The 23,552-nt window shown below is 37.2% G+C and overlaps 1 protein-coding gene and 1 pseudogene across 1 annotated transcript in view; one reads left to right on the plus strand and one right to left on the minus strand.

Moving 5' to 3' along the window:
• The window catches only part of PRKAA2 (protein kinase AMP-activated catalytic subunit alpha 2), a 66,883-nt gene that overhangs the window by 37,725 nt on the left and 5,606 nt on the right, over window positions 1–23,552 (minus strand). The gene's annotated exons all lie outside the window — the stretch shown is intronic.
• On the plus strand, window positions 14,610–15,149 carry LOC118554974 (acylphosphatase-1 pseudogene; annotated as a pseudogene).

Raw genomic sequence — 23,552 nt, forward strand, 5'->3', positions numbered from 1 at the left:
CTTACTGCTTTATTATTCTAAGTACTAACTACTCTGCTCACTCAGCCGAACAACTCTATGAAGTATTGTCCTCCATTGTAGAAATGAGAAACCTGAGGCACAGAGAAGTAACTCATAGGAGGTGATGCCCTACGAGGTGGCACAACACGTGATCTCAAGCTCCCTCACTTCAATTCACAGGAAGCAAGAAAGATCTACACGTTATTATGTGTAGATTATAATAATGCCCCCAGTCAGAACAATGCAACCAGGAAATGGGCTGACCTAGGAAGAACTGAGTTTCTTGTCACTAGAGATTATTTTTACCTTTATAACTTTCTCAAGTAGTAAATTATCATCTCAAAAACTTTAGTGAAGCTTGAAAGTTATTTTACCTACATATAAAACAAACAAATTGGGAACCATCATATCAAGTTCAGGCAATCTATCCTAACATTCCAAAATATGTCTCCAGAACTCCAGAAAAATATTACCAATTTCAGGAACTTTCTTGAATTAATTTTTTAAATTCCAGAACAATTTACATACAGTGTTATATTAATTTCAGGTGTACAATAAAGTGATTCAACAATTCTATACATTACTCAGTGCTCATCATAAGTGTACTCTTAATCCCCTTCATCTATTCCACCCAACCACCTACCCTCCTCCCCTCTGGTAACCACCACTGTATTTAACAGTCTGTTTTGTTCTTTTTCTTTGTTCATTTGTTTCTTAAATTCCACATGAGTGAAATCATATGGTATTTGTCTTTCTCTGACTGACTTCACTTAGCATTGTATGCTCTAGATCTATCCATGTTGTTGCAAATGGCAAGATCTCATTCTTTTCTATGGCTGAATCAATTTCAGGGACTTTCTACTCAATTAAAATAACCTAAATGGTTTCTTGATGCCTGGGTAGTTTAGTACTCACCTTTGGGAATTTCAAAATACCCAAACACTTGCCTGCATGGCCTAAAAAATAGGTCTTTCTCCTCAACTCCCAGACAGCCTCAATGAAAGTAACCAATGCTGCATCCCCTTGTCAATTTAAAAAAAAAAAAAAAGAGTTCAATTCCTCCTTCCCCATTTGATAATTGAAACTACTGACTACTGAGAACATATGTGCTCTTTCCAGATCAAAAAGATAAGAGCAAAGACTCTACCAGTCAAACAGATGGATGTTTTGTTTTTAATGCTATATGCTTAAACCAAAAAACAAAGGAACCAGAAAGTGAATGAAATTACTCAAAACAATTTAATGATGAAGTATTACTTTGCCAACAAATTCAGTAAAGCTGCAGTACACAAAATATACAAAAATCAGTTGTGTTTCTATACACTAACAATGAACTATCAAAGAAATTAAGAAAACAATCTCACAATTGTATCAAAAGAATAAAATACTTAAGAATAAATTTAACCACAACGTGGATGGAACTAGAGGCCATTATGCCAAGCGAAATACGTCAATCAGAGAAAGACATGTATCATATGATCTCACTGATATGAGGAATTTTTAATCTCAGGAAACACACAGGTTGCTGGAGTGGTGGGGGGTGGGAGGGATGGGGTGGCTGGGTGATAGACACTGGGGAGGGTATGGGCTATGGTGAGCGCTGTGAATTGTGTAAGACTGTTGAATCACAGACTTGTACCTCTGAAACAAATAATACATTATATGTTAAAAAAAAAAAAAGTAGTAGGAAGGGAAAAATGAAGGTGGGGGAATCAGAGGGGGAGACAAACCATGAGAGACTATGGACTCTGAGAAACAAACTGAGGGTTCTTGGGGAGGGGGGTGGGGGGATGGGTTAGCCTGGTGATGGGTATTAAGGAGGGCACATTCTGCATGGAGCACTGGGTGTTATACGCAAACAATGAATCATGGAACACTACATCAAAAACTAATGATGTAATGTATGGTGATTAACATAACATAATAAAATTAAATTTAAAAAAAAAGAATAAATTTAACCAAGGAGGTGAAAGATCTATACACTGAAAATTATAAGATACTGATAAAGAAGACACAATAGATATACCACGCTCACAGACAGAAGAACTGATAATATTAAAATGTCTCTACAAACAAAGCAACCTACAGATTCAATGCAATCCCCATCAAAACTCTAATAGCATTTTTCAAAGAAACAGAAAAAACAATCCTAAAGTTTATATGGAACCACAAAAGACCCAAAAAGCCAAGGCAATTTTGAGAAAGAACAACAAAGCTAGAAGAATCACACTTCCCAACTTCAAACCATATTACAAAGCTATAGTAATCAAAATAGTCTAATACTGGCATAAAAATAGACACACAGGTCAATGGAATAGGATTGAGAACCCAGAAATAAACCTATGTTTATATGGGTCAATTAATTTACAACAAAGGAGTCAAGAATATACAATAGGGAAAGGATCATCTCTTCAATAAATGGTGCTGGGAAAACTGGACAGCCAAATATAAAAGAATGAAACTAGAAACCTATCTTACACATCACACACACATCAACTCAGAACCAATTATGAAACCATAAAACTAGAAGAAAACATAGGTGGTAAGTTCCTTGACATAAGTCTTGATAATGATTTTTTTGGATTTGACAAAAAAAGCCAAGACAACAAAAGCAAAAATAAACAAGTAGGACTACTTCAAACTAAAAAATTTTTGGACAGAAAAGGAAACAAAAGGAAAAGACAACCTACAGAATGGGAGAAAATATTTGCAAATCATATATCTGATAAGGGGTTAATATCCAAAATATATAAAGAACTCACACAACTAAATAGCAAAAAAAAAAAAAAATCTGATTAAAAAATAGAGGAACTGAATAAACTTTTTTCCAAAGACATACAAATGGCCAACAAGTACATGAAAAGGTGCACAACGTCAATAATCATCAGAGAAATGCAAATCAAAAGCACAATGTATATCACCTCGTATCTGCTAGAACAGCTATCACCAAAAAGACAACATATAAGTGTTGCCAAGGATGTAAAAAAAGGGAACCCCTATGCACTGTTGGTGGGAATATAAATTGGTGCAACCACTATAAAAAACAGTATAGAGTTTCCTTTAAAAATTAATAGAACTACCATATGATCCAGCAATCCCATTTCTGAATATGTATCAAAAAAAAAATAATGAAAACAGGATATCAGAGAAATACCAGCACTTCCATGTTCACTGCAGCATTATTCACAACAGCCAAGACATGGAACTACCTAGGTGTCTGTCAATAAATGCATAAAGATGTGATACACACACACACACACACACACAACATTATTATTCAACCATGAGAAAGAAGAAAGTTCTGTTTGTGACAGCATGGATGGACTTTAAGGCATTATGCCTCTGGCTTATGAAATAAGCCAAATAAAGACAAACACTGCATGATATTGCTTTTATGTGGAATCTGTAAAAAAGTCAAACTTTCTACAAGTTTGTAGAAAAGTGGAGCTTGGTAAAAGTGTACAAACTTTCATCAAGAAGATTAATAAGATCTGAGGATCTAATGTAAAACTTGGTGACTATAGTTGAAAACACTGTACAACTTGGCGCCTGGGTGGCTCAGTCGCTGAGCGTCTGCCTTTGGCTCAGCTCATGGTCCCAGGGTTCTGGGATCGAGCCCCGCATCGGGCTCCCTGCTCAGCAGGAAGCCTGTTTCTCCCTCTCCCACTCCCTCTGCTTGTGTTCCTGCTCTCGCTCTCTCTCTAATAAATAAATAAAATCTTAAAAAAAAACAAAAAACAAAACATTGTATAACTTAAATTTGCTAAGAGAATTTAAATGTTCATATATATACAAATATATATCATATATAAAATATATACACATTTATATTATTTTCATATATATTTTTACATATATAAATAAAACATGAGATAAGTGTGTTAATTAGATGGGAGAAATCCTTTCACAATGTATACATATATCAAATCATCATGATATACACTAAATATCTTACAATTTTATCAATCATACCTCAATAAATCTGAGAAAACCTTCTAGCTAAAAGTAATTTTTTTAAAAAAAAAGCATGACTTTATGACATCTGAAGAAATAACTGACTCATCTCTCTTTATATCTGAAGAAATTTTTCCCCATGAAACATTGGAAAAGAAAGGACATTATCTCTTGAAATAGGGATGCTGATAAGTTAATTGAATATCTGATATCAAGAGTCAAATATATTGAGGGGAGCCCAGCTGGCTCAGTCAGTGGAACCTCCAACTCTTGATCTTGGGGTTGTGAGTTCGAGTACCACGTTGGGTGTGGAGATTGCTTAAAAATAAAATCTTTAAAAAAAAAAAGAGTCAAATATATTGTGAACGCCTCTTCTTTTTGCTGAACTATATTAGTCCCTATTGCCTAATAACTTGTTAAGTGAATTAGTACTTAGTAATAATTAATTAAATCCAAATTATCTCATCATATTCTACATGAAAGCCAAAGGAATATTCCTAAAATCTTATAAGAAAAACAGATTTAAGACCAAGAATTTCTTCTGTATTATAGCCATAAACTCTTCTAGGGAAGTAACTGGAAAAAAAGGCTTGGATTCATCAGTTTTATTTCCATTAATTTATTCAGTCTAAACACATTTACTGGGTACTTTCCACATGCCAGGACTATGTTGACCAAATACACATGAAAAGAGAGGTTTAACAGGATTCCAAATTTTACAGGGGAAGAAACATCAGCAATAAAGGAGCTAAAATAAATTCTGTATGGTATTAAATCTGTCTGCAGGCTATTAGGAATACCTTCTTTGTAAAGGCAGAACACAGATAAGAAAGAACATTTTAAAAAATGCCAGGGATAGACAAATTTGCCATGATTTATCATGTATTCAGAGTAAATATCCAGATCAATACAAGCAATAAATGGAACAACTATTTAATGAATGCCTAGTATGGTAAGCACTGTACTAAACACTTGAGAAAGTGAACAAAGTAGTTCTGTCATACCCAATATTTATCCCACCCTTCCTTCCCAGACATAAAGACCAAATTACACCTGAGCACATGGCTACCCAGAGTAGAGACTGCATCCTAGCATCTCTTTTAACTAGATGTGGCCCTATCACTATATTCTGGTCAATAATATGTAAGCAGAAATGTGCCTCACAAGCTTATTCTTCATCCCCTTCTCCATCCTAAAGCCTGGAATTCCAAAGCCACCATCTTGAACCTTGAGGACAGGGTTAGGCAGGTGGGAGCAACAGAAGAGAGAAGCCCATGCTTTTGATGCCACTGGGTACAACAACATTCTGAACCACCTGCTCAGACTGTTATGAGAGCAAAATACTATCTTGTTTAAGCCACTCTTTTTTTTTAAAGATGTCTGCCATTCACAGCTGAATAGAATTCACTATTTTAGCATTCTTTAAAACTCAAAAGGTTTGAACTTACTTCAAATTTCCAATTTTGCTGAACTACCATCCTTGAACTAATGGAAATAAATTCATAGCCCACACAATTTCTTGGATTAAAGAGTTCTACAAATTTACCACTCATTCGTGTTTCATTTTGCTTTTCCTAAATTACAGCCAAATTATACAAAATACTCTCTAAAGCTATGGAATTTATGGGAAAAAATCCATACTTACACTGTCTATGCTTTTTAGGATTTTACATTTGGTAAGGTGAAGAGCTGTCATACAGAAGAATGAAACTGATTTATATTGTTCAAGAAGCAGAACTGGGAATAACTGGGGGACCTGGTGGTTCAGTCAGTTAAGCGTCTGCCTTCGGCTCAGGTCATGATCTTGGGGTCCTGGGATCGAGCCCCCCATTGGGCTCCCTGCTTAGTGGGGAGTTTACTTTTCCTTCTCCCTCTGCTGCTGCCGGAGTCCAGCTCCAGCCGGGGTGGGTCTCTCGTAGGAAAGGACGGCGTCGGTGAATGAGGAGACACAGACACAGGGTCAGGTTGCAAGCATCTCCTCCTGACAGCCTCGGAGGAACTTTGTTTATATGTTAGGATATTTTTGTTTTTCCAAATCTTAGATCATTTTCTGGATTACAGCCATAGCCTTCTTTCATTTTTCCTTTGTAATGATTAACATGACCTTTACTTATTTCTGCTTATTGGCTTTCGCTAAAACTAAAAAACAGTACGCAAAGAGAAAGGTGCTAGACAGAGCGTGACCGTCTTGTTATTTTGTTCTATAGAAACTAATTCTTCGTGGAATTAGTTTCATTATGATTGCTTAGATAGGCGTAACTAAGATGAGTAGTCACTTTATCATGAAACCCCAGAAATATTCCCACAATTATAAAGATTGCCATAAACAAAATGAAAGAGAAGAGCAGGAGCCAGCTGTGGAGTCTCCTGTTTTCAGGATCGTCCCCCATACTTGGACTTTGTCAAACAGCATGAGTAGCTTGGCTCACGCCATGCTGCTCCCCCCTGCTTGTGCTCTCCCACTCGTGCTCTCTCTGATAAAATCTTTAAAAAAAAAACAGAAAGTCTTTCAACAGTCAGCTGCTCTAGGAACCCTCTCCATATCTCCCTTTTTCACCACTCCAACCTATACTGAAAATTACCCCCCCAAAAAAATTTCCCACTTAATATAACACTGTACCCTGAGTATAACTTTTTTTTTAAAGTCATTTTACTGAGGTTTAAAATCTGCCCCTCATCTAGTACCATGAATTTTTGCAAACATATATGGTCATGTAATTATCACTAAAATCAAATGTAGCTCACTTCCACCATCACATAAAAATTCCATCATACCCTTTCGTAGTTAGTCCCTTTCCTCCACCCCAACTCCTGCCAACTATTGATCTGTTTTCTGTTACTATAGTATTTTTCTGAATATTCTATAAATGAAACCATCTAGTATGTAGCCTTTCAACTCTGGCTTCTTTTGGGTTAATGCTTTTGAAATTCATCCACTTTTGTGGATTTTTTCTTTTTGCACATATCAGTTTATTCTATTTTATTTATTTATTTATTTATAAAGATTTTATTTATTCATTTGACAGAGAGAGACACAGCAAGAGAGGGAACACACAAGCAGGGGGAGCGGGAGAGGGAGAAGCAGGCTTCCCACAGAGCAGGGAGCCCGATGTGGGACTCGATCCCAGGACCCTGGGATCATGACCTGAGCCGAAGGCAGATGCTTAATGACTGAGCCACCCAGGCACCCCAGTTTATTCTATTTTATTGCTGAGTAATGTTCCCTTGTATGTATATAACTGTGTTATGTAATTGTATACATGACTGTTTTGTACAAAGATAAAATTAATTTTTCAAATTTCTAGTATTACTCCCAATAAAGTCTAGCATTTTTTACAAGCACAGGCCCTACAATTTCATCAAGTATAATGGGAAACACTCTTTTCCTATATATTCCATATTAATTCATAGTAACTACTTCCTCATTCAATTTTAATATATCATATAAGATTATTACTATATCTAGTAAAACAAAGAAAAGGAACAATTACAAAACAAAGTATTATTTTAGGTCTGAATTATGATCTATTTCTCTACTAGGCTCATACAAAAGCAAAGGGTTGTCACAAATGTCCCTCTGCTGTAAAGGTCGTGAACATATTACATAATAATTTGAACTATGTCAGCAAAGACAAAGCTTCAGTCCATGAAAAATTTATTTAATTTTATATGCTTCACAGGCCCAATAGCTACATGTGATATTTCCTATTCCTATACAAACTCCCTGACCTATGTACAAAATTTGTAGGTTTCTTTTTTGGCACTTGAAAAGTATTACCTCATTGGAACATGGCATGTGTAGTGCTATGCTCCCACAAAATTATTAGCCTAAACAAATAAAATCAAGTCTATCACCATGTTACTGAGTATAGCTGAAGAAGTTTCCTAAAATTTTCAGGGTGCATTTGGGATGACTGGACTTAAAATTTAGGCTACAAAAATGTACACTAAATCCCTCAGGAGGGTCTCTAAGTGAAAACATAGGAGAGGGGCGCCTGGGTGGCTCAGCTGGTTAAGCGTCTGCCTTCGGCTCAGGTCATGATCCCAGGGTCCTGGGATCGAGTCCTGCATCGGGCTCCCTGCTCAGCGGGAAGCCTGCTTCTCCCTCTCCCACTCCCCCTGCTTGTGTTCCCTCTCTTGCTGTGTCTCTCTCTGTCAAATAAATAAATAAAATCTTTTAAAAAAAAAAAAGAAAGCACAGGAGAGACTACAAAAGAGATGGGCATCATTCTTCAACATGACTACAGGATTTTTTTTTAAGATATTATTTATTTGACAGAGAGAGAGGGACAGACAGAGAGCACAAGCAGGGGGAGCAGCAGACGGAGAGGGAGAAGCAGGCTCTCTGCTGAGCAGGGTCCCTGATGCAGGGCTTGATCCCAGGACTCCGGGATCATGAACTGTGCCAAAGGCAGATGCTTAACCACTGAGCCATCCAGGTGCCCCATGACTACAGGATTTAATTGCAATCCCGGTCTTTCTCAGAAGCAAGCACAAACTTCAGATAGCAAGCTCCTGTGTGATATCTAGTGGGGGTTATTTGAGGATAGTTAATGGTTCTTTCCCACTAATCTGAGGACAACTAGCAGCTGTAGGTCTATATATATGCACACATGCTAAATATTTTTACATACTTCATTTTAACCTTATAACAACCCCATGAGGAAATTTTATAGGAAACTGAGGCTTACAGACATTAAAATGACTAGTAATGAACAAAATCAGTATTTAAGGGGCACCTGGGTGGCTCAGTCAATTACGCAGCTGCCTTCGGCTCAGGTCATGATCTCAGGGTACTGGGATCGAGCCCCGCGTCGAGCTCTCTGCTCAGCTGGGAGTCTGCTTCTCCCTCTCCCTCTGCCCCCCCCAATCTCTTGTGCTCTGTGTGTGTGTGTGTGTGTCTCAAATAAATAAAATCTTTTTTTAAAATCCGTATTTAAATCCAAGTCTGTCTGATTCTAAAACCTAGTTCATAACGATTATATATTGATTACAGAGCACACTGTGTCCCATGATTACCCAACAGATTTCACTCATGTCTAAAATAATACTATTATGTTAGAAGTATTATAGAATCTATACACTATATGTAATAATGACTTGGGGTTGGGTGCAGTGGGACTCAGAATTCCAAGTCGAGATGCTGGGGACATAGTCTTCTAGTTAGAGTGGGATTTTTTATCACCCTAGCTATAAGATTCCTTTCAGGGCTCTAACGATCTTACCGTGAGACCCTGAAACTGGCCCTAGGTTTAAGGAGCAAGGGGGAAACTTGGGGATACATTATGAAATATTCAGTAGCAAGAAAGATTAGTCTTCTGTACACCCTCCAGGTGCAGGTAAGGCAAAACGACTGAAATAAAAAGCAAAGGGAAGATTCAAGAACTTTCCATAATGGTGTTGGACAGAAGTTCTGGGAGACAGGTCAAATTATGGTACCACACAATATGAAGGTTCCACTGATACTAGGAAGCTAGAACCTATCCTAGTATGTTCTGTGCACTTACTTGGAAAATTGGAATGAGGAGGTATTTTGAATAATTAATAGTGGAGGCTTCATTTAGCTTCATAGATACACATAGAGTATTTATGTAGTACATAGTTAGGCATCTGCGTACCTTTCCAGTATCATCTTTCACCATTCCCTCACCTCAAATGGTATACTTTGGTCATTCAGAACCATTTTGAATTCCCCATCAGGGCTGTGCTTTCTCTCATCTCCGAGGCTAATATATCTAGCCCATGATAAGCATTCAGTAAATTTCAGTAGCATTTTATTGAGTACAGTAAATGAATTCAGTTAAACATGTGAACCATTTGCGTCCTTGATCACCAATCTCCAATGTTTCACTTACCCAAGTTTCATTTGTCTTTTGAAGTTTACCTCAAGTACTATTCCAGTAAGGATTCCCTAAACACCACCCCCATCCCCCCCATCATTCCAACAATTCAACTGTCTGGATCAAAGGACCCTCCAATGTACAACCACAGCTCCTCTTCATGATGGCACTTAACATCGAATGCTGTAATTACCTATTTGGTTGTTGTTATTGATCTCCCTCTTTAAACCAATCAGCTCCTTCATAGCGGGGTCTGTGTCTCATTTATCTTTGTATCCCCAGCATCTGGCACAGTGCCTGACATATAACTGACGTTCAGTAACTACTTTCTGTATGGATGGAATGCATGACTGACATTAATATTTGGTTGTTTGAACATATAATTTATGTTTCATACACTATTCATATTGCAGCTTTAGAATTTGAGAGGGGAATTCAAACTGGGTGTGCTAATTTCTCATATCTGAGAAAAAACAACAAATACCTGTCAGAGAAAAAGTATTATCTATACATTTTAAGTCCAAAGGAATCCCTTGTGGTACTACATTCCAGGAGTTCCTAGATGTGGAAAAGTATTGGTAGAAGAAGAAATAACCATCAGCACCAGGACTGCAATTTACTTAAAGTCTAGGCATTTCAAAAGAAATCAAATGTCTTCCAGGAAAATAAACTTGGAAAAGAGGAGTTGTAGCTAGTCAATAAACACATGAAAAGGTGCTCAGTATTTTTAGTCACCAAGGAAATGTAAATTAAAACCACAATATAATACAATATCACAACATGCCCACCCAGCAACAATTAAAAAACAGGTAATACCAAGCCCTGGTGAAAATACAGAGTAACCGGAACTTTTCTATTGCTGGTGGGAATATAAATTACTGCAAACACCTGGGAAAAGTGTAAATTGGTGCAGAACACGCAGTAACTACTAAAACTGAACATGTATACTCTGACTCAGTGATCCACTCCTAAGTACATAATGAGCAGAAATGTATACAGAGTTCTCAAGTGCTTTGAGATCTTTATAAAAAGCTCTCTATTCTGCTGGTCCATGGACTTAGGCTTTCAGCAGCAAAGATCTAAGAAATGGAAGGAAAAGTACAGGGTGCTGAGGAAAGGAACCAGAGTGGATCTCCAAAAGCAGGGTGAAAGGAGCAGACAAGTTTGGGGCTTAGGAAGTAGAGCAATTTGGAGAAAGGTGGCTATGATATCAACAGGAAGAAAGGTATTTCTCAAAGGCATATGATAATAATAATAATGAGTGCTTACAGCATATTGGGCACTTTGTATGTATGTGTGTGCCTACATGTATATTAAGTACTTTATATATATTTTCTTTTTTTTTTTAAAGACTTTATTTATTCATTTGAGACACAGAGAGAGAGAGCGAGCATGAGCAGGGAGAGAGGCAGAGGGAGAGGGAGAAGCAGGCTCCCCACTGAACAGGGAGCCCAATGTGGGGCTCAATCCCAGGACCTGGAGATCATGACCTGAGCCGAAGGCAGACGCTTAACTGACTGAGCCACCCAGGCGCCCCACTTTATATACATTTTCTTATTTAAATGCTATAAGGACCTTTGTGGGGAAAACTGAGGATCACAGAACTTAAGAAATTTACCAAATTCATATTAAGAAATTAATGTTAGAATTGTGATTCAAGTATCTTACTATCTCCAAAGCTATTCTCAGGGGGCAGAGTTTGCTCCTTTCTCATTTTTCAAGAGTTCTGTTTTTTAAAGAGTTCTGTTGCCACTGGCAAAATGACTGGAAACAGCACTTGGACTAAAAAAAAAAAAAAAATACAACAAAATCCTTTTCTCAAAGACATACCATATATTCCAAATAAAACTTGATTCTTTCTAATAAAACTTGATTTTTTTAAACCAAAAGTTATACTCCAGAAAAAAGAGATTCTTCTCAAATTCAAGGTCTCATAAACCTTTCATATTTAGAAAGGTTATTTCTAAATTATTTTGAACAAATGACTATGTACAAAAGACACATTTGCCTAAACATGTATCAATCATTAGCTGAGAAAAAACACTTGACCAAATGAGTAAACAACAAAAAGGATATTTCTCAAGAATATGATAATATGACAATTATTCCTGAACAGTGATTTCATACTTAAAATGTAGACTATCATCTTAAATAAAATAAGCCTTATAAGATCAAAGATTTTTTAAAAAGCAGTATACTGTGTGTTTACAACATTGTGAAGTTCCTAAGTGTAACTCTACAAGACAAATGAAAAAACCCAAAGCTCTAATGTTATGTTAGTGGGTACCTGTTATAGTATTGTTCACAGACTCAAAATAACTTAAATAAAAATGAATAGGTACTCTAGAAAACTACAGTTGATGATTCAAAAAGTAGCCGTAGTGGGACACCTGGGTGGCTCAGTCTGTTAAGCGGCTGCCTTCGGCTCAGGTCATGATCCCAGGGTCCTGGAATCGAGTCCTGAATCGGGCTCCTTGCTCAGTGGGGAGCCTGCTTCTCCCTCTGCCTGCCACTCCCCCTGCTTGTGCTCTAACAAATAAATAAAATCTTTAAAAGAAAGAAAAAAGTAGCCCTAATAATGACAAAAATCTGAAAAGTAGGAAAAAACAGTATTTCTAAAATATTTATATGATTTTGAATGTTATCTATACAGTAAATATATCATGAATAGAAAAAAAGACACGTATAAGAATATGTAAAGCAGCATTATTCATAATAACCAAAATGTAAGAACTACCCACAGGCCCGTCAATATCAGAATAGATAAAAAGGGGCGCCTTGGTGGCTCAGTGGGTTAAGCATATGGCTCTTGATCTCAGCTCAGGTTGTGATCTCAGGGTCGTGAGTTCAAGCTCTGCAGTGGCTCCACACTAGGTGTGGAGCCTTCTTAAAAAAAAAAAAAAAAAGAATGCATAAATAATGGTATAGTCTTAATGTAATAATATACAGCAATGAGAATTAACAAATTACAATTATATGCTGCAACTTGCAACAGACATAAGCTCAAGTGAAAGAAGCCAGGCACAAATAGAACTGTTTCTACAGGGGCACCTGGGTGGCTCAGTCCTTTAAGCGCCTGCCTTCGGCTTAGGTCATGATCCCAAGGTCCTAGGATCGAGCCCCGCATTTGGCTCCCTGCTCAGTGAGGAACCTGCTTCTCCCTCTCCCTCTGCTGCTCCCCCTGCTTGTACTTTCTGTGAAATAAATAAAATGTTAAAAAAAAAAAAAACAAAAAAACTGTTTCTACAAAGTTTAAAAATAGGTGAAACTAATCAGATAGTAGTTACCCTTGGTGGGGGTAGAGGATGGAAACAGTAACTAAAATGGGGCCCAAATTGGGGTTTTGTGGGATGCTGGCCATTTTGTGTCTTTAGTGGTTGTATGTGCTTGTTTAGTTTGTGAATATCCATTGAGGATTTAGGTAAAAAAAAAAAAAAATCACTTAGAATGTATGTACCTCTTTGTATGTGTAGTAGAGCTTAATAAAAAAGTTAAGGAAGAATGTCTGGATGACACTGTATCCATACTTAGCTATGACAGGTCCCAGAGGCACCACGTGTCAGCAAGCAGGGCCCCGGCAGGCAACAGCCACCCCTACTCAACTGCACCAAGAGCTTTCCCTCTGGAGTCAGGAGGGACTTCTGAGGCACAGATGTTCTGACCTCTACCATCTCCAGACTTCTGCCAAAATAACACAAGGCTCCTTTCTTCTTCACCCATGGTGAAACAAAACACAGACTCATTGCTTTTCTCCAAATTTCCTTTCCCCGAAAGCCCTTTAAAGTTCTCTAAAGGATAGTTCTGAACAGGAAGCAAAAAGACTTTATTCCTTTTTATCTACCACTGATTAAACAAGTACTACTAAGTGCTTTATATATGTCTTATTTAATTCCTGGAACTCTACAAATATTATTACACCCAGTTTACAGATGAAGAAATTAGGAATTAGACAACAGTGAGTGGCAAGATGCTATACCTGCCTGCAGTGCCCAAGCTCAAAATTCACACTATTTTACCTCCCAACAACCAGCCTCTCTTGATTATAACATGAGTGCTTACTGCATGTTAATCCTTTTATCTCCAGCACTTGAGTTGAGAAATTAGGGCCCTGAAGGGATGAAGCCTAACAGCGATAGGCTAAGGAAGGAGGGACAAAGGATGAGAAGAATCAAGTAAGAAAAATTGCTGTGTTCAGTCAAAATGCAGGCTGGAGTAGGGCTGTAGCCTTTGCTGTGGATCAGACAGACTAAAGGTATTCATCAAGAGCTGCCAAATGTCAAGAAAATAAAACACGGACTGAAACCGTCCCATAATACAGTATGTAACATGCACTCTATTTTTATTGACAGAACAAACCCATATCCTTGAAGATCTTTTTCTCCTAGTTGTTTTTACCCTGTTGGTCTGAGCATCCATTTGTTCATTCATTCACTTGACAAATATTTTCTGAGTACCTAATGTGTATTAGGGATTCCTCCAAATGCTGAAAAACCAGGTATAAATGGAACTTACATTCAGGTGGAGAATATAAACAATAAACATGTAATGGTAATATAATGGAGAACGATGAAAATACAGTATGAGTGACAGGGTGGAGGTGCGAAAATGTGCTATTTTAAATAGATCAGGAAAGCCTAAAGATGTGAATTTTTGGCAAAGACTTGTTCTTCAGCTTACCTGTTTGAGAACTGAGTACGTAACATGTTGTATTCAGCTTCATTTTTAAAACTTACGTTTATACTGGCTTTACACTGTAAAAATGTTAAAGTATTTTTCAGTAGAGCTTACTTAAACAGCAAAGTAAATGAGGGCGTGCTGGTCGCCGGTGTAGTCACAGGCGCCCGAGAGGAGGACGAGGAGGGTGTGGGCATGAACATGGCAGAAGGTGATATCCCTGATATCAGTGGGTTATGAAATTTTTGGGAAGGTCCAAGGGTCTTTTTCCACAAGTACCCTCAGGCCGAGGGTAAAAAGCTGGGATTGGTTGGCTGGGTCCAGAACACTGACCAGGGCACAGTGCAAGGACAACTGCAAGGTCCCATCTCCAAAGTGCGTCATATGCAGAAATGGCTTGAGACAAGAGGAAGTCCCAAATCACACATCGACAGAGCAAACTTCAGGAATGAGAAAATCATCGTAAAGTTGGATTACTCAGATTTCCAGATTGTGAAATAATGACCTGAATTTAAATTTTCTAAGATAAACTCACTGGTTTTGTTTTTATTGTTCATATAGAACAGTCTGTGTTCAGTATTAGAATTGGTCAGTAAGTTATGTTAGTATCAGATATTTGAATATTACTGTATATTATATGATAGAAAGATGACAAACTCTACACAATTCTAAATAAATAAAAATACAGGGGCGCCTGGGTGGCTCGGTCGTTAAGCGTCTGCCTTCGGCTCGGGTCATGATCCCGGGGTCCTGGGATCGAGCCCCGCATCGGGCTCCCTGCTCGGCGGGCAGCCTGCTTCTCCCTCTCCCACACCCCCTGCTTGTGTTCCCTCTCTCGCTGTCTCTCTCTGGTCAAATAAATAAATAAAATCTAAAAAAAAAAATAAAATAAAATAAAAATACATTAGAACCTTCTGGAAAAAAAAAAAAAAGTAAATGACTTAGCATTCCAAAACAAAATGAGAACCAAACTACTTTTTATCTCTAGGGCCTTTAGGTTTTTATTTCAGTGGTTACCCTAGAGATTACAACAAGCATCTCTGGCTTACCAGAAATCTAGTATAAATTAGTATCTTTACCATTTCCTAGATAATCAATGACTTCAGAACACTAGCTCTATGTTTCCTCTCCCATTTTTTCTGTTGTTGTATTTTATTCCTATATATATTTTATATCTCACAAGACTATTTCATATAGTCAGTATCTATATAGTTACCCACATATTTGCCCTTTGTAATGCTCTTCATTTCCTCCTGCTTCCATCTGGGAAAGCATCGTTTTCTTTCTGCCTGAAAGAATCCCCTTTGATGCTCCCTTTACTGTGGGTCTGCGGGTGACAAATTCTCTCAAATTATGCTTATCTGAAATATATTTTGCCTTTATTTTTGAAGGATATTTTTGTTGGGTACAAAATTATAGGCTGGTGGTTCATTTCTTTCACCTTTCTGAAGATATCATTCTACTGTTTCCTTGCTTTGTTGAGAAAATTGGTTTATTGTTCCTTTGAAGATGGTATCTCCTGGCTACTTTTAAGATTTTCTCTTAACATCTTCTCTCATTTCTGCATAGACAGATGCAGTCCACTCCAGTATAGGAAAGCCTCAAGCAAAGGGAACCAGTTTTGAGCAGTTTTCAAATGATGAACCTAGGAATTATTTTCCTGTATTTATTCAGCTTGGGGTTCATAGAGCTCTGACTCTGTGGCTTGACATGCTTATCAGTTTTGGAAAACTTTCTGCTATTATGTCTTCAAAAATACTGCTTCTGCCCCATTCCCTCTCTCCTCCCTCTGGAACTGCATAGTGTCCACTCTATATAATCATCAGTAGTCTTCGGTTCAAAATAACATTCATGTTCACAGGACACAATAGGTAGTGATCTAACACCAGTTTTACTTAGTTTTTTTAGAAAGATTTAGGACTAGAAACACAGCTTATCAGTAGGCCGAATCAAACACATCTTTGTCAGTTCTTAAAACATTTAATCCCTGCTTCCCTAACCCCACATCACACACACAGAGTAGGTTGTGGGGGATGACACTCACATGAATGGATACAATCTATTCCAGCATTTGTATGTCTCAAACAGTAACCACATCAAATAACTGCCCATTCATGCAGCTTCTAAGCCTCCCACAGGGGGTGCATTGAGTTAGAAGAGACATCATAAAGGGAAGCTGGAATATCTTTTTCTGTACAAGTTTTATGCTGGTGGAACAATGAAGTAATAATATAGTTCCTTGGAGAATTACATGTCCCTTCAGAGACCTCTCAGTCCAGATGTAATTCAATAGTCACAGGTCGTTTTCAAAATAAATACTGGTATTACAGTAACAGAACTGAGAAATCACATTTATCTTGGTATATGTTAAGAGAAACTATATCAAAAGAAGGTAAACTTGGGGCGCCTGGGTGGCTCAGTTGGTTAAGCGACTGCCTTCGGCTCAGGTCATGATCCTGGAGTCCCGGGATCGAGTCCCACATCGGGTTCCCTGCTCAGCGGGGAGTCTACTTCTCCCTCTGGCCCTCCCCCTCTCATGCTCTCTCTCTCTCATTCTCTCTCTCAAATAAATAAATAAAATCTTTAAAAAAAAAAAAAAAAAAAGAAGGTAAACCTGATGTCATCTTTCCAGAGGAAAAAAAAAAGTCCTAAGCCTACAAGGATCTTTTTTACCTACAGGTTCCAATAATACATGTTAGACTTTTCACTGTTTTTCTATAGGTCTCTTACACGTTCTATCATTTTGTCTCCCTATGCTTCAGTCAGGATATTTCTTCTGACCTATCTTCTAGTTCACCAATTCTTTCTTCAACAGAATCTAATCTGCTGTTAAAGCATCCATGGAGTCCTAACTCAATTATTATATGTTCCAGTCAAAGAATTCCCTTTATTTTTTTTAGAGATTCCAGATCTCTGCTAAAACTCTCCATCTTCAACATACTAATCACAGTTAAAGTGCATGTCTGGTAACTTTAACATGTGAATCACCCATGAGTCTGTTTCTATTATCTTGGCCTTGTCTCCTGGAATGTTCAACATTGTACATGAAAAAACTGTAGAAGCTCCAGCTGATTTGATCTTCCTCCAAAGAATAAAGATAGGAGGCAGATCATCTTAATAAGTGTGCAATTAAGCTGATTCTAAAAAGGATTTCAGTCCTCAGAGGGTTGCAACCAGACACCCAACTGTTTACCAGCAGCTCTCATCCTTAGTAAGCTGTGAACTCCCAACAGCTTTCTCCCCAAGACTCAAATTCTGCTTATCTTTTCTGACTTTCAGCCATTGTTGTTTGGCTTCTTACTTGTACCATAATGACAAATTAGCAAATGGCTCAAACAGAAAAGCCAAACAAAATAACAGACTTACTCCAATGCATTTTTCTTCTCACTGGAAGATACTGACCACCGAAGTCCTGGCTGACTTCAAACAGATTTTTACATTTTCTATAGGTTTTTTAATTGTTGTTTTTTTTTTTTTTTTAAAGATTTTATTTATTTATTTGACAGAGAGAGACAGCGAGAGAGGGAACACAAGCAGGGGGAGCAGGAGAGGGAGAAGCAGGCTTCCCACAGAGCAGGGAGCCCGATGCGGGGCTCGATCCCAGGACCCTGGGATCATGACCTGAGCCGAAGGCAGACACTTAACGACTGAGCCACCCAGGCGCCCCTTTTAATTGTTTTTTTTTAATTGTTCTTGACTACAAGGTTGATTTAATACAAGTCTGAAGTCATAGCAGGTGTGGAAATTAATCACATTAGAAAAACTATTTTGGCAATTATAGAATATTGAAGTTAAAAAGCACTTTATAAATTATTTATGCCAACTTTCCATTCAAAATTGGAATTTTGTGGGGCACCAGGGTATCTCAGTTGGTTAAGCATCTGCCTTCGGCTCAGGTCATGATCTCCAGGCCCTGGGATCGAGCCCTACATCAGGCTCCCTGCTCAGCAGAGAGTCTGCTTATCCTTCTCCCTCTGCCCTCCACCCCAGTCATGCTTGCATGCACGCACTCCTTCTCAAATAAATAAATCTTTTTTAAGAAATTGAAATTTTGTAATAAGAATTTTGATAACCATCTAGAATCTAAGTAAATATGTCAATGACAGAAATCTAACTGATTTGGAGTACAAGTTGTGCCATCCCTTTTTTTTTTTTTTTAAGATTTATTTATTTGAAAGACAGAGGGAGAGGGAGAGCACAGAGGGAGAGCGAGAGGGAGAAGCAGACTCCTCACTGAGCAGGAAGGTCAATGTGGGACCCGATCCCAGGACCCTGGGATCATGACCTGAGCCGAAGGCAGACACTAAACCAACTGAGCCACCCAGGCGCTCCAGTTGTACCATTTTTTTTTTAAGATTTTATTTATTTATTTGACAGAGAGGCAGTGAGAGAGGGAACACAAGCAGGGAGAGTGGGAGAGGGAGAAGCAGGCTTCCCGCAGAGCAGGAAGCCCGATGCAGGGCTCGATCCCAGGACCCTGGGATCATGACCTGAGCCGAAGGCAGATGCTTAACGACTGACCCACCCAGGCGCCCCAGCTGTACCATTCTTAAACAAGCTCCTTGATAAAAAGATCCTCATTATTCTGGATTATAATTTGCCTCCCTAAAATATTCACCCAATGGTCACATTGTATCCTTCAAAACATCACTGAATATGGTGCCTCCTTTTTCTAGATGATGGTACTTTAGCAATTTAAAAACAGCTATCACACTTAAAATACATGTTCTAATTAATAGTATAGAAAATGTTTCCTTTACCCTATCTCATATGGCATTCTTTTGGGGCTCCCCTTATTGGTCATTCTCTGAATGCTAAGTTTTTTCAAATTGTAGCACCAAGAAATGAACTCAATATTCAAACTTTAGCTTAATCCAAAGTACAGCAGGAACTATGCTACCTATAAAACTACCAATTAATACACATCTGTTTCCATTCCAACAACAATTTTTACATTTAAAGCATTCAAAACATATACTTCCTAAGCTTGTGGTCAGTTAAAACTCCAGCATCTCAGGAACTACTATCAACTGTTCTACTTTTATGCTCCTGTTTTCTGTTTTTAACTTAAGTGCTAGATTTGACACTTGTCCCTATTAAATTTCACCCTCTTGGGTTTTGCCTAGCAATCCAAGAGTTTATATAAATTTAAATTCTGCTTCTGTAATTTGTCTATTAATCACCTCATCTAGCTTTGTACCAGCCCAAATAAGAAATATTACTATCCTTATTATTAGAGTCAATGTCCAAGATTTCCCTTTAGGATGACACCTAATTTCCTTGGGAATAGTTATTCAGCAGCAATAAGCCATATAGAGCACATTTCTTCATCTTACCCACAAAGCTATTGTAAGACATAAAGTCAAATTCTTGCTGAAATCAAGTTTACAGCATATAGTATACCTGTTATATTATCTAACTGTGAATTAGTAGAGCACTAAGTACAGCCTGGTGTAAATCTGACTAAAAGGTAGATTTATCATATACTTGGCTTCGAATTCAAATGTGAGACAAGACTCATTTAATTCTTGATGATTACTTCCCACTTTGTTTTAAATTAGTAAATCATCTGTAGTAGTATCATTGCCACAAGTAAAAACATTTTGCTTTAAATCCAACATGACTAAACACAGTAAATGTTAAATATATATTGGTTTTTATTATTTCATTAACTAAGTCTGGGAGAAGTGAATTATGGAATACTTTATAGTGCCAAGTCATACTCAAACACATTTAAAAAGAAAATGAAATTAACTAATATTTATGGTATTTATCAAGCAAAGTAAGAATTTGGAAACAATTTATGGTATATTTAAAATTTTTAATTCATGATTTTCAATTATGACAGCTTTATAACTACCTTATAACTAATTTATACTTTAGGAGTTGAGTGATGTTAAATGAGAACACATGACTCATGTTTTTAATATTACATAAAATTACATGAATAATATGAAGAAAAAATTCTGAAAAAAGCATCTATATAAGTCAACACATTGGCATTCAGAATGACACATTTATTGCAAGATAGGATAATCTCTTTAACCATATAAAAGGTTGTTTAAAAAAAATCTAAGGGCAAAATTAAAAGGATTATTACCACTTTAAAAACAAAGGCACCGTCTAAAGAAATACGGTAAAATTTATCAGAGGCAAGGCAAACATGGTTAAACATAAGAGAGCACTTAAGCAAGAATACTGTTCCCTTAAAGGGGTGAAAAAGTTTCTATTATTAGCAGAGATAAGAGCTGCCTGAAATTCTTTCCTTAATACACCATACTAAAAATAAAATGGTTCACTACATTTCAAAATAAACACATTGCTTTATATATACATTTCAGTCATTTGATAAATAAAAATCCATAAAAATCAACCTGATTCAAGGTGCTCTTATATTTGTGTCTAATACATACCAGGTAGATTTGCTCTATTTATAACATATTCAATATTTTAGGAGTCTTGTGCCACCCACTTACTCATTATGTCTTAGAGGATTTGAGATTAGATCTTCTGCGAGGTCAAATTAAATTATCAGCTTGACTTAAAAAAATTAACTACTTTCTCTACAAAATATTTTCCCTGTCATCAAGGAAACTACAGGAATCTCCGAAGACTAAATGGGGCAGTGTCACCATTACAAATACTACCAAATGCTTTAAGGAAAACTAACATGGATGACAAGATAAGTGAGTATTTTGGCATGTTTTTACAAAACAAAAAAAACCCTAGATAGAGCAGTGCTGTGTCAGCATGGCAAACGGATCAAAGTCCAAAGAACTAAGGTAATTGAGGTATATGGTCAAACTTCAAAAATCCCATAAATAAAAACTGCCAGCTGCTGTTCATATTCTCTTCCTTCTCCTAACTTTTGCCTCTTTCTTTCAAGAGCTCTGTGATCCCTGCCACAGGATCTGGAATATAAATTACACGTTCACACACAGGCATTGGGAGTAGCATATAGGAGACGGTGACAGTAAGCAGTATCTAGAGACTGAGTTTTCTGAACATATCAGAATGAAATATAAAAGGAGACCTGAGAAAAACAAAAAACAGAAGATAGTAAACTCTTGGGGCGCCTGGGTGGCTCAGTCCTTAAGCGTCTGCCTTCGGCTCAGGTCATGATCCCAGGGTCCTGGGATCGAGTCCCACATGAGGCTCCCTGCTCAGCGGGAAGCCTGCTTCTCCCTCTTCCACTCCCCCAGCTTGTGTTCTCTCTCTCGCTGTGTCTCTCTGTCAAATAAATAAATAAAATCTTAAAAAAGAAGAAGAAGAAGAAGAAGATAGTAAACTCTGCCTCCCCCCCTCATTAAATAAATTTTGGTCTCAGAACTAGATCACAGGTTATTCTCAGAATTCAGCAATTGAGAGTTAAAGTACATAACAGGACCTAATTACATAAGACTACATAAGAGTTAAGTACGTATGAGTACTAACTATATTTTTTTCATGTTTTTCTCACAACAATGTAAGAGAACATGTGTTCTTATTTCCTTTTTTATAGATCGAGTCTTTGATTTAAGGCCACACAGCTGGCTTACAGCATAGCAAAAGTTCCACACCAGGTCTTCCAAATCCAGTGTTCTTTGTACTATATACCATGATGTCCCTGTGGACTTACCCTGAACCTATCCCCCATTTAGAACATTGCTTCTTATGGGAAAGTATCTTTTCAGAGTCAGTGAATTGATTACACAAAATGAACAAAATCCATTCAGAAATTAAGGACCAAATTACCTATGTGAAATCACATAAAGGATATTTAAGTCAGCAAAAAAAAAAAAAAGGCTGTATTAAGAGACTTTTGATTTGTGATTAGATTTTCTGTAAGTCAGATTAAATTATCAGCTTGACTTTAAAAAATTAACTACTTTCTCTACAAAATACTTTCCCTATCATCAAGGAAACCACAGGAATCTCGGAAGACTAAATGGGGCAGTGGTCACCATTACAAATACTGCAGAATAAGGAAAAGTAACATGGATGACAAGATAAGTGAATATTTACCTAATTTTTGAGAGAATCATTGAATTGATTTTGATTCAACACTAATCTTCTAGTATGTGAGAAGAAATATAACTTTATTATTTGGAACTACTGTTTAACACTCGTTTAGAATTTGCATAATTTTAAAAGTAAAATCAATTCAGCTAGTAACTTAAATGAACATTCACTGTTACTTCCCTTTCATTCTTATTTTATTCATTTTTCACATTTGTTGGGGGGGGGGGGGATTACATGACTTATCCAAAAAGGACTACTGCATTTTAATAAAAAGCTAATAATTAAGTTTCACATAACAAAAATAAGTTAGTCATTTAGAGCTTTCTTCAATGCACGCATCCAAAGCACAGTGGCAGATTATTACAGCTCTGTCTCAATGTCTCTATCAGAACTGAAGGCATTTCTAAACACAGCAAACAGTTAACACTTCACACATGGTACAGAACTGACTCACAACAGCCATGCACCTAGTCATCTCCACAATACTGCCACTTATCTGTATGGCAATTTATCATTCTTAAAGCCATTTTATGTACTTCGACTAATTTAATCCTCATAAAAATTCTAGAAGGTAGGTAGACCAAGTGTTGTTATTGCCATTTTACAAAGGAGGAAACAGAAGCTCAGAGAAGCTTAACAGTTTTCCCAAAGCCATATAACTCGTAGTGGAATGGAATTAAAATCCAGGGCTAATGCCTTCCTACACCATATGTTCCTTCTTGGACATCATATCGTTTTTGTAAAATCTCTTTACTCTGGTTACTAAAGGTTACTGGTAATCTTTAGTCAGGGTTACTTTCATAGTAAGAAAAAAAAAAAGAATTACCTGGTATTTCCAAGAAATTTGGGTTAAAATTGTTAGAATTCAGCACATTCATCCATATAAGAAAATAAATTGAGGCATAAGAGTAAAAGTTAGGAACATGAAAATATAAATTTTAATCACACGTGTATATGATGGATTTTCGGGGGGGGGTACTTATTCTATCTCAATGTGAACTAAAAAAAGACATTTAAATCTTTTTCTCAATTATTGCTAAATATCTACAGACATGTAAGATTACCTTCTAATAGATTTGAAAC

The sequence above is a fragment of the Halichoerus grypus genome, chromosome 5 (genome assembly GCF_964656455.1).
Source record: "Halichoerus grypus chromosome 5, mHalGry1.hap1.1, whole genome shotgun sequence".
NCBI lineage: Eukaryota > Metazoa > Chordata > Mammalia > Carnivora > Phocidae > Halichoerus > Halichoerus grypus.